At 41.0% G+C, this 10,428-nt stretch overlaps 1 long non-coding RNA gene across 1 annotated transcript in view; it reads right to left on the bottom strand.

The window, feature by feature from the left end:
- Positions 1 to 1,719: 1,719 nt before the first annotated feature.
- The window catches only part of LOC117948011, a 15,361-nt gene continuing 6,652 nt past the window's right edge, over positions 1,720 to 10,428 (bottom strand). Inside the window, exon 3 of the long non-coding RNA XR_004657378.1 lies at positions 1,720 to 1,731. This is a non-coding gene — a long non-coding RNA (uncharacterized LOC117948011). The remainder of the gene's footprint in view (positions 1,732 to 10,428) is intronic.

The following is a 10,428-nucleotide window of genomic DNA, read 5'->3' as shown; positions in this document are numbered from 1 at the left end:
AGAAAAGGTCAACCACTGTGTGTTTGTGTGTGCATGCGTGTGTGTGTGTGTGTGTGTGTGTGTGTGTGTGTGTGTGTGCGTCTGTGTGTCTGTCCTTGCCCTCAATTTCAGGTCCAATCTTCTATCGTTTTCTTTTAATTTACCATAAAGTAAAGCAAATCCTTGATGATAGTTCCTAAGCTGTTTGGCTTGTCTTATTGCATAATGGGTAAAACACACACAAAGACACACACACACACACAATCTGAGGCAGAGACTTGCTTTAACGCTCAGTCACATCCAATGTCCATTTCTGCCTGCCCAGTGGTCAATGGACAGACATGGAGGCTGAAACATGGTGGGACATGGTCATACTGAAAATCTTTGTAGGATCACTCTCCCTCTGTATTCTCAGAACTATGGCTGCACCAAAAAATTGTTTTTGATTTATCTGTTGATTTTGTTCTTTAAATAATTTATATGTTTAGTCTGTGAAATGTCAGAAAATAGTGAAAAATATCCATTGTAGTCATTCTAAGTCAAGTTGCTCATTTAGTCCAAAATCACCGCCACACAAGAAAATGTTTCTGATTCCATCAGCCGCAACCAGCGTGTCCCGTAGACCTTTGTGGTGGAAGCACCAATATCCAGGAATAATGAGCAAATCAACCAAATCTGCAAGTCCAGCAAGTAAAACACTCTGATTCTGAATTTCTGTTGCGGTTTTGTAATGCGTCCGCCTCCGACAGACCAACATTTCTTTTCATTTAAATGTAATTATTTAAAGATGTAATCTCAGGAGTGTGCAGGACTCTCCTCAGTACTTTTTATGACTCTGTGGTGGCCTCTGGCATCCTCTATGCTGTGGTCTGCTGGAAGGGGGGCAGTTCATACAGGGACTGGAGCAGACTCAAAAGACTGATCAGGAGAGGCTGGCTTGTCCGCTGGACCCCGTAGAGAAAGTGGGGGAGAGGAAGTTGTTAGCTGAGCTGACATCCATCATGGACAACACTTCTCACCCCCTGCATGACACTGTGGGGTCCCTGAGCAGCTCATTTAGCAGCAGACTGATACACCCCCCCCTTACATGACACTGTGGGGTCCCTGAACAGCTCCTTCAGCAGCAGACTGATACCCCCCCAGTGTAAGAAGGAGACGTACAGCAGGTCCTCCATCCCGGCCGCTTTCAGACTCTACAACACCTGCACTACCTGATAATGTTGTAGTTCCCCTTCGAGGGGAACTCGAACTGCGGCGGTGTCTCGTTCCCCCATCTCGGGGAACAAGGGTTACATACGTAACCCGAGACGTTCCCCTTTGAGGGGAACTCGAACTCCGTCGGTTACGACACTATGGGAACGCCTTTAGGCATGACATAGTGTCGAAACCGACGCAGTTCAAGTTCCCCTATCTCGGGGAACAAGGGTTACATACGTAACCCGAGACTTTTCTGTTCCTGTGTTTCATTTACTCCACACACTCTGGATATCTTTACTATCTGTATTTATATATATTTTTATTTCAGTTACAAGTACTTACTTTTTCAATTGTATTTATGCGTACCTGCTTTTGATTAACTATTTTATTTACATATTCAATTTAATGTCACTCACTCACACTGCAACATTGTTTTTCTGTACCATTGCAACCGCACTTTACAAAACCCTTTTTTATGTCACTTCCATTCAGCCCCCCCACTCACTGTCTGCTGTTTGCTTGTTCTGTGATAACTTGTGTAGTTGTTTGTTTTTGCTCTTATTGTAGAAAATGTTGCTGCTGTAGTAAGGAAACGTCCCCGCTGTGGGATGAACAATGTATAATCTAATCTATTTTTCCATCAACTGGTGATCTGGACACTTTATTATAATATTTATTCAAACATTTCTATTTACTGCACACACCAATATATTCAACATGAAGGGCGACCAGACACAGGTGATGGTGTTGTTATTGTGATAGTCTGGTTTTCTGTGCCGTCTTCTTTAGTTTTACTTCCCGTCTTAGTTTTCCCGCCCTTGTGATTGTCTGATGTCTTCCACCTGTTCCCCAGCCCCTGTGTCACCTGTCTCTTGTTACCTCGTTAACCTTTGGATTTAGTCTTTGTGTTCCCCTTGTCCTGTGTCAGATCGTTGTGTCAGTTTGGAGTATTGACGTGGTCAGTCTTCCCATTTTGTCTTTTTATGTATTTGTGGACACTTTTTGTTGTAAGGATTTCTTTTATTAAATATTCAAGCTCTATTTTGTCTATTGTCCTAGTGTCAGTAATGTTACCAACCTAAGCACATTGCCAACAGACTATGGTCCTGCAAGCAGACTGACGCTGATTCCCCCCCCACTTGAGGTTTCTGTCTAAAAGGAAGTTTGTCCTCAACACTGTTGCACTAAATGCTGTCTCTTGAGGGAAATACTGGAAGTGTTTGGTCTTTGTAAATTATAGTGTGGTCTAGACCTACTCTATCTGGAAAGGGTCTTGCAATAACTCTTGTTTTGATACTATAAATGAAACTGAATTTAAATACGTGACAGAATACACAATGTGTTTGAAAAACAAACGCTACTAATAGCAACCCAAAGGTGATATTTATGCTTCATTAGCAAGTGTTTTTGTACAGTATTTTTCAGTTTTGTAAGGTGAAGAATAACTGATTGGGTTTGTAAATGTACATCTGGTTAACTGGCCCGCCTTTGTTAAAGCGCATTGCTTAATATGGGATCTTTTTTGGACTGTCGCCCACACAGTGGATAATAGGGCTCAGGACACGCCCTTTGTTGACATTCGTAAATAACATATTGTCAATATGTCTGAAATACGTTCATTGTAGACGAGGTGTTAAGGTGCCAGTAAACTCCATTGCAACTGCTTGTCCTGAGCAAAACAAAGGTTAAAAACAATTTTAATTGATTTAAAATTGGTCCACCAGAGTCGGATCAAAACCCCGTCCATAGCAACGCTCTGTTATTCTCAGCAGCGGTCTATTGTACAGAAATAGACAGCAAAAATGATTTTGCAGTCCGTGATTGACCAATCAGACTCAAGTATTCAACCAAGGCATGTTATAATAATCTTAAACTCTCCTCAGTCTATTAAATTGTACCCAGAAACACTTTGCTCATTCCCTCAAATGAAGAACATTTGGTTAAAGTAGCAGCAGCGTATCAGGGTTGAGTAGTCAGCAATAGAGAATCAAGATTTAGTGTTTTAGTGAAAGTTACTGTGGATAGTTTAGTCAGTGTTGAAGTGGGAGCGCTAGGATCAGACTACTAGTTGTTTAGAGCTGATATGAAATTGTTCAGTTTATACCTCATTACTATTAAAATTCTCTTCCCGGATCCCTGCCAGCATCAAACAAATGCTAGTCTATGTTCTGCAGCCCTGGGACCCAGATTGTCATCTGCTCTTAGTCTTCTGTTCTGGTGAGCACATTTGGTCAGCACATCGACATAAAAGATGGTCCACTCACAAAAAAGAGCAGGAGTGTTTTACAAAGTTCAATGCTACTTTGGCAGTGGGAAAGAAAGATGACAGCAGCACAACAAACAATGGAAAGAAACACTTGAAAATCCATGCTTTTTGGTCTAAACGTCCCAGCCAAATGAACTGGCCCTCTGGGGTCTGCCGATGTCTTTGGGAGGGTAACACTCAAGTGTCTGTTCCAAGGGTCAGGGTCATTCTAGGCCCTACTGACTGACATCCAGGTCATGCATCTGTACAATTATTTTAATACACTTCTGGAAACACAGCTGGTGAGATACAACACAATACCTTAGCCAGCTTACCACAGAAAAAAATCCAGAAGACAAAATACTCAAAAATACATTTTATATGCATTTTCTGCAGATATCTGTGCGTTTTTCATCTTTCCTTTTGAAAAGTGCAAAGAAAAAAGTGCCAATACACAAACACACCCACATCAATCACACACATACTTACACATACTTAACTATATGCATACATATATAGAAATAAGTTGTTATGAATTATAAATTGGTCAGGGTGTGAAATGCAATAAATAAGACATTAATTTTAAGCTTTGACCCAGCTACAGCCATCACTGGGTTAATATTTCATTGTGACGTTTGGGGTCTAAGGATTGGTGTTCCCAGGCTCCTGTCAACAGCTTGGCTCTTATGAGGTCTCATTGGACTCCTTCCACTTCAGAGAGCACAGTGAGCCCCAAAGAGAGCACGTAGAAGCCTCGGGGGAGAAGAGAGACGCGATTCAAAGTCCCTAAATTAAAATAGTTTTTCTTTTCTTTTGAAAGACACTAAGAGATTAAGGTGACAGCTCGTTTTGGAGAAATTGGCTTAAATATTATATATTTTTGGTTTTTGACAAGGTAGGCTATGAAAAAAACATTTTGAGGTTAAGAAATGTTAATGCCATGTTTCACTGGATTGAAGAGGAAGGGAAAAAAGAGAATACGATTGTTTTATGTGATATCTGAAAATGCACAAATAGTGTTAAAAAAAGTTTCGGGTATGCGGGTCCTCCACCAGTTTTGCAGGTCAATTGCTAATAAATATGTACTCTCATATTTAAAATGTGATTAAAATGAGGTACCGCTATGAGCCTATTACACCTAAGTCTTACTATAAGAACTGTGTATACGTATTTCTTTCTGAAAACATGGCATGTCCTTATGGCGACGATCCCCTTGATGAAGAAGCTGTACTACTTCACAGGAAGTTAAACACACAGGGGATGATGTTCAGGCCCCGACTATAGATGCCTTTACCTATTTGAGCGGTCTATCAGTTATGTAACCTACATAACCTTATCCACCCTCATATCTAACCAACGTCACCCTTCGTGGTCATGCTCTTACAGGCTAGCAGATTATTTGTGTTACATTACTTTTTTTCAAACGGCAGTTTTCTTTACAACATCGGTGATGTGGAACCCCTATGAAATAAGATTTTAAATTCTAATTCTGTTAACGGTGCTGCAGCCTCAGAATGGTGTTATGGGCCTAAGACTTTCACCCACATGAATTAGATTGTAGATTCAATACCATTTCAACAGTAATATTATACTTATGGTTAAATATTAAAATATTACACGATATTGGAATTTACGCATTTTAACCCACCACTGCTGCGCAGTTTTCTGGTGCTTTTAATATTGCTAGGTAGGCTATGGGATCCTCTGCCTGTCAAAACACAGCAGAGTTAAACTCTTCTTTTATGACTACCTGCTGCAACATTCTGGACACCATTGCCCCATTTAAATCCATGTGTTCAAAATCTAAATCTGAATTTTGGATTAATGACTCAACTCGGGCTGCTAGACAACAGTGTAGGAAAGCTGAGCGCCAATGGAAAAAAGATCATCTGCAGGTTTCTTATGACATTTTTAGAGAAGATTTGCGCACTTATCAGAGAACTGTTAAAGCTGAAAAGAACAAGTATCTCTCTGATTTTAATTCAAATAATTGCCACAAACCTCATGTTCTTTTTAAAACAATTAACTCTGTTCTAAATACGCCCCAATCCGTCTACCATGTAGAATCCTCTGAGGCCTTTGAAAAAAAATCTCAATTTTTTTTGTGGATAAGATTGCCTCAATTAGAGCAAGCATCTCACTTCCTGCTTTTGACCCCTCTATCTCCATAGAGTGTGCAGCTGTTTTCAGCCGATTTGAATCTGTGTCCATCTCTACTCTCAAAAATATAGTTACACATTTGGAAACCTCTGTTTTTCCCACTGATATTGTCCCGCCTTGCCTTTATAAAGAGGTGTGGGACACTATTGGACCTAGCATCCAAGAAATTATAAACAGCAGCCTTACTTCAGGTTCTGTACCATCCTTTTTTAAACAAGCAGTGGTACAGCCACTCCTCAAAAAAAAAATTTGGACACATCTGCACTTTCAAACTATCGCCCTATCTCTAAACTCCCTTTTTCTCTCAAAGATTTTAGAGAAGGCAGTTTTTAGATACACATGGTGTTCTTGATGTGTTCCAATCTGGTTTTAAGACATTTCATAGCACTGAATCTGCACTTTTAAGAGTTTTTAACGATCTTTTAATCTCAACTGATTCTGGAGATTATGTAATTGTTATTCTTCTAGATTTTACAGCAGCATTTGACACAGTTGACCACAGCATCCTTATTTCTCGCCTTGAGCATGGCGTGGGGATTAGGGGCACTGCCTTGGAGTGGTTTAGGTCATACTTGTCAGACAGATATTTTCAAGTCAGTTTTGGTGGCTCTATTTCACCTTCTGTGTCCCTCACCTGTGGAGTTCCACAGGGTTTGATTCTCGGGCCAATTCTTTTTTCACTTTATCTCCTTCCCCTTGGATGTATATTAAAAAGACACAACATCAGCTTCCATCTTTATAAAGATGATTCACAAATCTACCTGCCCATCAAAAGAAATTATGGTAGTTCTCTAGCAAGATTAGTTGACTGTTTTAATGATATTAAAGCCTGGATGGCCTTACATTTTTTAAACTTTAACGAGAGTAAAACTGAGGTTATGGTTTTTAGACCCAGTGATGTCTCACAAATAGACCTAGGCATTTTTCAACCCTGTGTTAAGTCTGTTGTAACAAACCTGGGTGTAAAAATGGATTGTGATTTTAAAATGGAGAAGCAGATCAATTCTGTAGTGAAAGCAAGTTTCTGTCAACTTAGGCTTCTTACCAAGCTTAAGGCCTTTTTATCCTTCACAGACTTTGAGAGGGTTATACATGCTTTTATTACAACACGCCTTGACTATTGTAATGCTCTGTATGTAGTTGTTAGCCAGGCCTCCCTCTCTCGGCTACAACTGGTTCAAAATGCTGCCGCTCGTCTCCTTACTGGAACTCGTAAGCGAGATCACATCACCCCTGTCCTTGCCTCGCTCCACTGGCTCCCAGTTACTTTTAGGATTGATTTTAAGATTTTGTTTGTTTTTAAAGCCCTCCATGGACCAGCTCCAGTCTACATAACTGATCTGTTGAAGCCACATGCTCCTTCAAGATCTTTAAGGTCTGCAAACCAGTCTCTTCTTGTTGCCCCTAAAACACGGCTGAAGAGTAGAGGGGATCGGGCTTTCTCAGCAGCAGCCCCGAGACTTTGGAATGAGCTGCCTCTACATGTCAAACTGGCCTCCAGCCTTCCGGTTGTGTGTGCTCTAGAAATAAAGTTTGATTGATTGATTATTTGGCAGCCATTTTCTCCCAAAAAGTCTCTTTTGCAGCAGTTGCTGTGTTGCTTTTTTAACAAAATAGATGTTTAAACTTGCTGTATGGGCGCTTGAGGATTTCCGCTGATGAGTTTGTTTGTGTTGTTGCCATGGTGATTCGTAGAATCATGGCTCTATTCATGCTGCCTTTTTATAGTGGTGGTGCACACTCTTAACTCCGAGTGAATTGCTCTGAGGGGATTGAACCAACTTAAATCAGCTGTTCTAGAACCGAAGTCTCCGTTTTACATCTTTTAAATCCACTCAGAGTTTGGTACTTTGAGTTTATTAGTTTGTTGTTCAGAGTTCTTTTTCCTGAAACGGGCCCCTGGTTTTAAAACAAAGTACTCTACCCTTCAAGTTTTAAATGTGTTTGTATCAGTTCTTCCCTCTTTGACCACATTTAGGAAGTTGCCTAAGGATGGCAATTTTTTCGTCCTTTCAAAACCTGCTCCACAGATTGTCCTCTGTGAATATTCAAGAATTTCCAAAGATTAGCACAAACTGGAACCCTGTAAAACAATGTGTATTGTGTTTTGAAATCCATACTTGCATAGTAGGAGCATGCATTTCTATATCAGCGTCCAACTCTGGATCCTGACTGACACTTTTTACCCAGTTAACGGCAGACAGAAGGATAAAGGTTAAGTACCAAAAAACAGGGAAAAAAGGATTATACTTAATTCAACTGCAGCCTTGCCTCATGCAGTTGAGCTTGTGCTAAAAGGTCTGCAATAACAATATTAGAGATATGAAAAATACAGCGTCTAGAACATTGTGGTGTGAGACGTTCCGATGAGAGATTGTTTAATGATGTGTCTTGTTCTCTGAAATTGAGTGTGCTCTGCTATTAGTGGTTGTTATCTTTGTGTCATGCCACATCTTTGTATTTATTGCATGCAAACTGGAAGCTGAATGCGTAGCCTCACTTCTAGTTGCTAGAAGAGTACCGAGGACAGAAGGAGAAATCACTGTGCAAAATGCTCCATGCCCCAGGCTTGAATAAATGATAAACTAATGAGCTGAACCTGATGTTTTGTTTTATTCCACTCTTTTCTCTCAAGTTCTTAACTTGGAAACTATTTCACGTCCATAAATAAGACCTAAATAATTTAAATCTGCAAGACTTGCTTTTCAGGACATGCTGGGGGCTTTGCTCTGTGACAACAATTAAACCTTTCAGAATGATATTAAAACTGCAAAAGTCCTTTTCCCTTCATGTTTTTTTAATCATTTCCCTACTAGAAAGCCATTTTTTTTTTTAAATGTAAGCTCCAATATTAATCAGCCGTACCATCATATAGATCATGTTCTCAAACTCAAGGCCCTCGGGCCCAATCCAGCCCCTTGCAAATTAATATCCGGCCCTGCATGTTAATTTCGGATAACATTCTCACACCATTGCATCCAAAAGAAATGCTTGGTAATGTGACTTTGGCGTTTGTTATTGAAGTTCATAGTCTCCTTTAGTAACATATTTAAATGTGCTTGGTCGGGACTCTTGGCGTCACTCGTTGGTTATGTAAACTGATTGTTGCAGCAGCTGTCTGGGTGGTCGGTCTCAGACGATCTTGGAGGTGAAGATGCTGGATGTGGAGGTCCTAGGTGCTGGGCGGTTGTGACACTGGTTTGATGTAGGCTACCGCCAAATTCTCTGAAACACCTTTGGCGACAGCTTATGGTAGATCAATGAATGTTTAAATCACGGGCAACCGCTCTGGTGGACATTCCTGCAGTCATCATGCGGATGCCCCTCTACCTCAAAACTCGCAACATCTGAGGCATTGTGCTGTGTGATCAAACTGGACATTTAAGAGTTGCTTTTTATAGTGTTTTTCCACTTCGTGGTATCAACTCAATTCGCCTTTTTTGTTTTTTGGCAGAGAAGAGTGCGGAGTGTGTGTCCGGAACAAATCAGAATCAGCTTTATTTGCCAGGTATGAGGACACATCCAAGGAATTTTTCTTTGGAGCATCGTTACTCACACGGTGCTTACACAAGCAACCGAAACAAAATATACACACTAATATATACACAATATATACTTATTATAAACAGAAACAATATAGAGGCATGACTGCAATGAAGAGTTCAATAAGATTATTTAAATGTGGAGCATAGTGCAAAGGATACTGGGATAAATAGTATTATGTTTTTATAATACAATATGAACAGTATGAACGAACACGCTACGGACGCCAACGGTGGTCAACCAAGGAGGTGAAGACGTTGTTTCTGTCTGCGGATGAGCGGATACAGCGAGAGCTAGATGGGGCGACACAGAATGACAAGGACTACGAACCGGTCTCTAAAGTGATGTCCTCACATGGCTCCAACCGCACTTTCCAGCAGTGCAGGGAGAAGCTGAAAAAGGTCAAAGTAAGCTTCCTGGGGACTCTGAGCCAGCTGGGGCGGGCCATGCACAGCAAGCGGGACCCTGTTCCTTCACTCTGCATTCTTGCACATTTGCTAAATAAACCTTTTAAGTAATTGAATGTTTCTTTCATCGTGGTTCTATATTCAGGGCTATTAGGGGCTTTTGCAAGTCGTTTCCAATATTGCACACTGTTTCTTTCAAAAAACAAGACAATATATCAAAGAAAGATTTTATTTAGTAGCATCAAACCCACCCGTACATCCCGGTCTTCTTCATCTGCACCCTGTGACAGTGTTTTTTTCAACGGTGATTTTTGTTGCTTCCTTCAGATTCTTTTGAAACAAAAATGTTCTTCTGGCTGTGGCAAGTAGCCACATACCGAGAATCAAAAACCACACACCTTCAACGTGAAGGTGTGTAGCTGTTGTGAGTCGCATTGAAAATTACATCATGGCAGTTTACGGCTGCGTAGCTATGGTGACCAGCCACGCTGAGGCGGTACCAGCAGTGGAACAAGCCAATTACTGCGTAATTACTAGGGATGAGCCGAATACTCGGCTGAAACGAGTATCCGGTACGGATAAAGCACTTTTGCCGAGAAAACATAGTTTCATACGAGTAATGCGAGTCAATATCCGTAATCGGATTCAATGAAAGTCTCCACTGACTGTGTCTCCGTTCTGTGATAGGCTAGTCACAGTGCTAGTCACAGCACCTCTCCCTTACACTATTCTGTGATTGGGTAGTCCCAGCGCCCCTCCCTACACACACAGATTCCTTCTGTTGCTGTGTGAAACTCCGCTCACACGCACTCAGAACATGGAGAAGTGAACAGCTCTCCCCCTCAGGTCCGCGGGGCTTTCCCGTTAACATTTAGGGTTTCTTCAGCTTCAGGTTTG

Source organism: Etheostoma cragini, chromosome 7, assembly GCF_013103735.1.
Source record: "Etheostoma cragini isolate CJK2018 chromosome 7, CSU_Ecrag_1.0, whole genome shotgun sequence".
NCBI classification, from domain to species: Eukaryota; Metazoa; Chordata; class Actinopteri; order Perciformes; family Percidae; genus Etheostoma; species Etheostoma cragini.
The sequence above is the reverse complement of the archived record's forward strand: the minus strand, read 5'-3'. Positions and strand labels throughout refer to the sequence as shown.